The sequence below is a fragment of the Heliangelus exortis genome, chromosome 6, assembly GCF_036169615.1.
Source record: "Heliangelus exortis chromosome 6, bHelExo1.hap1, whole genome shotgun sequence".
Taxonomy (NCBI): Eukaryota; Metazoa; Chordata; class Aves; order Apodiformes; family Trochilidae; genus Heliangelus; species Heliangelus exortis.
In genome coordinates, this window is record NC_092427.1 from 38,602,141 (window position 1) to 38,608,112 (window position 5,972).

Sequence of the window (5,972 nt, forward strand, 5' to 3'; positions counted from 1 at the left end):
CAGGATCCTGCCAAACCCCAAAAGCTCCTACTTGTACAACTGCTGTCATTTTTTAATAGTGTGGGACATAACATTTGATTTTTTCTTAGTGCCTGGAGCTACTTGTAGATTGTGTCCTAGATTGTCCCTCCAGATTGCACAGGTACATTTGGACTGTGCTGCTGTATTGTCACAGCCCTCAGTGCCTGGGGTTGTGACTCACCACACCACCACCAGGTGCTGGAGGAACCATCTCTTGCTGGAAACCAGTGGGAGGCTCCAGGAAATGCCAGTTAGAAAGGGCTGGAGGCAGCAGCACAGTAAAAATAAATCCACACCTAGCACATCAGAAGATACTCATTAAAAAGGGAAGCATCTGTGTCCCTGCTCTGACATGGTTTGTGCATGGTTTGACAAAAGTAGTTCCTCAGCCCCTTTTACTGGTAAAATGCTGCACATCAGCTGGGCTTTGGAAACCAGAGAGAAACAGATCAAGCAGATGGCTGGTGACTGAACAAGGCTCTGGCCCTCACTACAAAAGCCATCCTCAGCATCTGCCTCTCAGCACAGCCTGGGTGAGACCCTTTATGAGTGACTTCAAAGGTAAGCTGACACATCACCACTGATCCTGATGAGTTGCATCCATCTGAAACACTGCACCCAGCAGCTGAGCTTCCTGCAGGCTTCTCAAGAGATCTGAAACTTTTTCAGGCCTTTGGAGTCAAGGCTTTGACTCACAGCTTCTCTAAAAGTTCACCATCCTGCCCCAGCAGCAGAAATGAAGCAAATTGTGAGACTTGCAGACTACCCTGGTCAGAACAGTACATTGCTTTCCACTTCTTTGCATTAGATGAAATATTTCATTGTTGGCAGGGTGTGGCCAGGCAAAAGGAATGGTTCATTTTCTTTAATTAATTTTGGTACTATTTGTACCTATGCCTTCTTTAATAGTTTCAGGTGCATCAGTTACCAGGAGTATCTGCTTCAAGGCACAAGCAATGAAAGTTCTTGATCCATCTTCCCCTGCAGGGTTTTACAGCCTCTCCTCCTGAAATAGGTGCAAGGCCCTTTCCCACAGATGCTCTGGAGTATAACTATTTTCACTGCCAGAACACTTAAACTTGGGGGGGTGGGGGGGTGAAGAAAAAGATAAAAGGCTTTTCAAAGCAAGTGAATCAGCCAAGGGGGAAAAAATAGACTCTGTCTCTCTCCTACCAGTTTAATTAACAGCATTCCTCTCCAGGGACAGCAAGCACAGTGCTAACCCCTCCGAGTGCCTTTCCACAGCCCAGCCCTGCAGCTGCCCCCCTCCCCCCTGCCCCCCCTGCCCATGCCAGAGCTGCTGTGGGGGGGAAGGGGTGTCTGGGCCCAGCCAGGGCCTTGCTCCAGCCAAGCCTCTGAGCAGAGGAGATAGTGCAGTGAAAGGAGCAGGACTGGTTGTGCTTCAAGATAAGATTGTCTGCCAGGGCTTTGTTGGAGGCAACCTTGCAGATGCAGGAAGGAAAACAAGCTGTAAAGATGGTAAAAGGAGAAGGAAAAAAATGCCCCAAGGGAAGTGGTGCTGGCACAGGAGACTGAGAGCTCCCCAGTGAAATAAACACGAGCAGCACAAGTCAAACAGCATCTGATCCTGCCTCAGGAAGCCCCTCTCACATCCTTCTGCAACTCTCCCTCTGGACAGGGTGCCAGGGACCTTGGCACAAGATGGAACAGCCCACCTGAACCTGCACTGCTCCAGCCCTCCTCAGCAAGCAGCCAGGAGCACCAGGGGCTGCTCTGCTCAGTGACAAAATCTGCCCAGGACACCAATTGTGAGGGCTGGCACTTCCCAGGCAGGTATGAGCTGATGACCATGGTGGCATCAGGAAGAAAAGCACCTGGTGGCAGGGTTTGGAGAAGGACAATGAACTGCTGCTCCTGCAGGAAAGGCAGGAGGTGAAGGACAGCACCAGGACAGCTGTCAGCCACGTGGAAGTTCACCAACCCAGACAGGGCTGCACTCCTGTCCCATCAGCTTCCACTGGTTGCTTGGTTGTTTTTCCAGATTTAGCCTCCAATTGCATCTGTTCAGGCCCTGCATTCGATCTGTCTCATGGACATAGAGAACAAGGACCTTCTCAGAGGGTCACAGAGCTAAACCCAGAGCCTCACCCCCACCTGGGCGACCCAAACTCAAGTGTGGGAGCAGCAGGGCCCAGATGTAGGGTTCCCTCCTGTGCCCTCCCCCACTAGTGGTGGCACAGCCCCAGGGACACACAGAAGGCAGCAGAAGTCATTGCTGCTGCTTTTTGTTCAGAGGCTTGTGGTCTTTTTTTCTCCAAGACAAGAAAGAGACACTTGTGCTAAATACCTCAGTTTGTTTAATCCACTGTACAGAAACAAAATCCTGAGAGGTTCAAAGCTCCACTGTTTACTCTATCAGGCTTATTTCTGGGCTAAATAAACCATCAAAATCTGTCTCCAGTGAAAACATCAAAACATGCTGGTTGAAGCTGATGAATACTTAGCATTTGGCAAAGACAAAGCATGAATCCATAATTATTATGAGTCACCTGGAGAAACCAGAGCAGTAGCCAACACAAAAATCCCTCTGAATAACTCAATGAGACCAAAGATGCCTGGAAACACACACATCAGAGACAGGACATCATCAGCCCTGGTGAAGGCCAGAGAGGGGCAAGCAGCTCTACCCAGTTCTGGGGGGGACCTCTCATGGTCCCCTCTGACTAAGCACCTCCTGCCTATCTCACCAGAAGCCCATCCCTGGATTACCAGGGCAGCCCAACATCCATAGTCCCTCTATGACTCATAGGACTGGAACAAGCCAGACTTTTGCAGACAACAAAAAAGATAAAAATCATATTGCTTGGGGCAGTGCCAAGCTATTATTTCACCCAATTAGAGTCTTGAACTGCTGAAAGTTAAAAGGATTTCCTCTCGAAAGAGAACATTCCACAGCCAGAAAGTCTCCAGAAAGGTACAGGAGCAATAACTCCTGGTTGTTGGGCATTAGGAAACAAGTGTCTAGACAAAGGCTTCTTTTCTGGTTTGTTGTTGATGACATTTTTAAAAGATGCTACAGTACGGATCCTGGAACTTGGATTTCTCTTTTACACTCTACACCTGTGACAGATTCACATGCCCAGAGCATGCCTGGGATGGCTTACAGACCTTGGGTTATTTTAACTACCACAGCCTAAAGGTACCATACCCCCTGTGGGGTGAAAAGGGATGGGCATCACTACCTGGGGATGCTGCAAATCTCCAGAGCACCCCCTTTGTGCTGCACATGGCATAGCTGGGTCCAGGCACAGGAGAGCTGCTGGTGTTCCTCACCCTGCTTGGAACATTCTTTCCCTCACCTGCCTGCTGTCAAGTGAGCAGAAATTTGGACAACTGTAGAGAAGGACAGTTCAGCTTTTCCTGGTGCTGCCTTTCCCAGCACACTGCCTTGCCACAGCTCTGCCCACTATTGCTTCAGCATGTCACAACACACTGATGAAGCAACTGGCAATTAGACTGCATTTATCTCCAGTGTTATGTTCACACTGTATAAATAACAGCCCATCTCCCATCTGCAGTACCTTTCATTGGGCATGGCCCTGCTGACCCTGCAGGGAGCAGCAATAAAGCCTGAGCTCAGCTTTGGGTGCTGTTGCCCAGCTGCCCAGTGCCAGGCCAGTTTTATACAGATCAACTTTTAAACGTGCTTCAGGGCCACTATAAAAGCAAACCTCTTCTGTGCCACCACGCAAAAGGAACTGTTGTGTGTTTTGGCACAGTTAGTTTTAATTCCTTCTTCAAGAAGAATTTACTGTGGCTGCCCTGAGCCTGCCTGCAGCTTTATCAAGAGAGATTTCATCGTGGAGTTAGGACAACCTCGCTTGCAGCCATTGTACTGTCAAGCAGGTTTCCTTCCTCTTCTTCACAGCACTTCTACATCACATCCTATCTACAGCTCTTACAGGGCTTCATAAATAATGTGATAACGAGAGCCCTGAACACTTAGGGGATTTGGGAGGCATTATCTCAGTTTTTAAGAGGTGGAATACAAAGATCAGAGATTAAGGGTGGCAAACCCAATGGGCTGTGATCCAAACGACAGGAGTTTTTATACCTCATTTCCCTTGGATCTGGAGCCCTTCCTGGCTTCCCTGCTGCTGGCCCAGCTCTCTCACTTCTGCATCCCAGCACCTGAGCCCTGCCCTGCTCTCTCTCTCCAGGGTAGTTTACAAATGTCACATCAGTCAGTCCCTCATTGTATTTTGCTTGAGGTCTGTAGAGACAAAAGTGCTGTTTCCATCAGCCAGTAACTGGGATGAGAAACTGAATATCAGAAAATCTATTGTAGAGTAGTAGTGAAAACCTGGAGCTGTTGAGCAGAGAGATGCTGAAGGAGCTGTCCCTCCAGCTCTCAATAACCTGGGACTGGACTTCCACAGCAGAGCGAGCACAGCCCCCATTGCATCCTCTGGGGACAGAGGAATTAGGTGCCCAGGGAACCTGTGCAAGATGCTCCCAAGCTGTCAGCCATCATTTTGAAACAGCTTCATTTACCCTGTTCCAGGCTTAGCCCTAGTTCAGCAGCCTTTTTTCACTGCTTGCTTGAAGTGCCATCACCAGTCTGTTCATCACCAAGCTGATCCTTCTGCATTCAAGAGTCCCAAAGCATTTAGCCTGAATCTAACATTAGTTTGAGGATGTTATTTTTGGTTTTGATTAATCAATAGACAAAATACAAGTTCCATTTTTGGATGAATGAACTCCCTCACAAAGATCAGTGACACACAGTACAGGCTCTACAAAATGTGCTGCTAAATGCACAATTATTTCTCACAAGAGAGCCTGTAAAAGCCTCAGGATTTAAACTCCTACTGTAAAAAGGTGAAAAAGCTCAATCCCTGATGAAAAGCTTGTCCTACATCCTAGGTAAGAACCACCTCTCTGTGCAAAGAGTTTATAGTATTTCCCAACTACACCTGCAAGTTCTATTATTATTATTTAAAGGTACAAGACTGCACACAAATGCCCAGATGTTTTTTTTTCTGGAAAACCATGCATGAGCAAACCAGTCTGATCTGATTGAACTGATAAGCAACTTAAAAAGCAGTCACCCTGGCTTGAGACAACTGCAGTCTGTCACCACTGGTTTTTTTCAATGATCACCCTGAGCACTCAAGTTGAATACACTTATCAATGTTTCAGCAGCAGCCCTTTGGGATATATGGCTTCTTGTTTTGGGGATGAAGAGTTCAACACTTCAAAGCAGAACCTAGAGTATTTCTTTCCTTACCTGCTCTAGCAGTGGTGGCAGATAAGCACATGGTCTGTCCAGGACTGAAAAGCATAAAACTTGATTCCTTTTCTCCACCCAGTATTTCTGAGTGACACACAGAGATCTCAGTGTTTTCTTCCTCTTCAAAGGGGTTTCATTCAGTAAAACTAAAGAAAAAACCCAAAACCTACAGTATTTCAGAAAATTTGGAAGAGATTAAAGTAGAAAGCTCTAGTTATTTTGGTATGGAAATGAAGGCTCCCAACAGCAGAGCAGAAGAGGCAAAGACCCACTGCTCCATGGCCAAGCTCCAAGGGGCTGCCTCGTGAGGGGGAAGCTGGCCTGCACTGCACACTGGCTTGCACTCATCCACCACTCCAGGGTGCTGTCTAAAAACAGAGGTAAATCTCATTCCCTTGTTATCAAAAGAGCAAGCAAAAGGGAGGGAAATGGCTGTGGAAAAAAAAGAAACCAGCAACTCCTCTCCATTTCGATCCCACTGATTAGAGGTACCAAGCAACTGATGTTCATACAAATTTTCTGATTAGGGTAAATTATATAGGATGGTTTCTGAGCAGCACATACATAATTTATCTGATACTTCTGAGGAAGCAACTACATTAATAGTTCAGAGGAAAGTGAAATGTCATGTCTGTAAGGACTTCTGTTTAAAAATCCATTTACAATAAAACAAACCAAAGGCACTAATAGTCAAGTC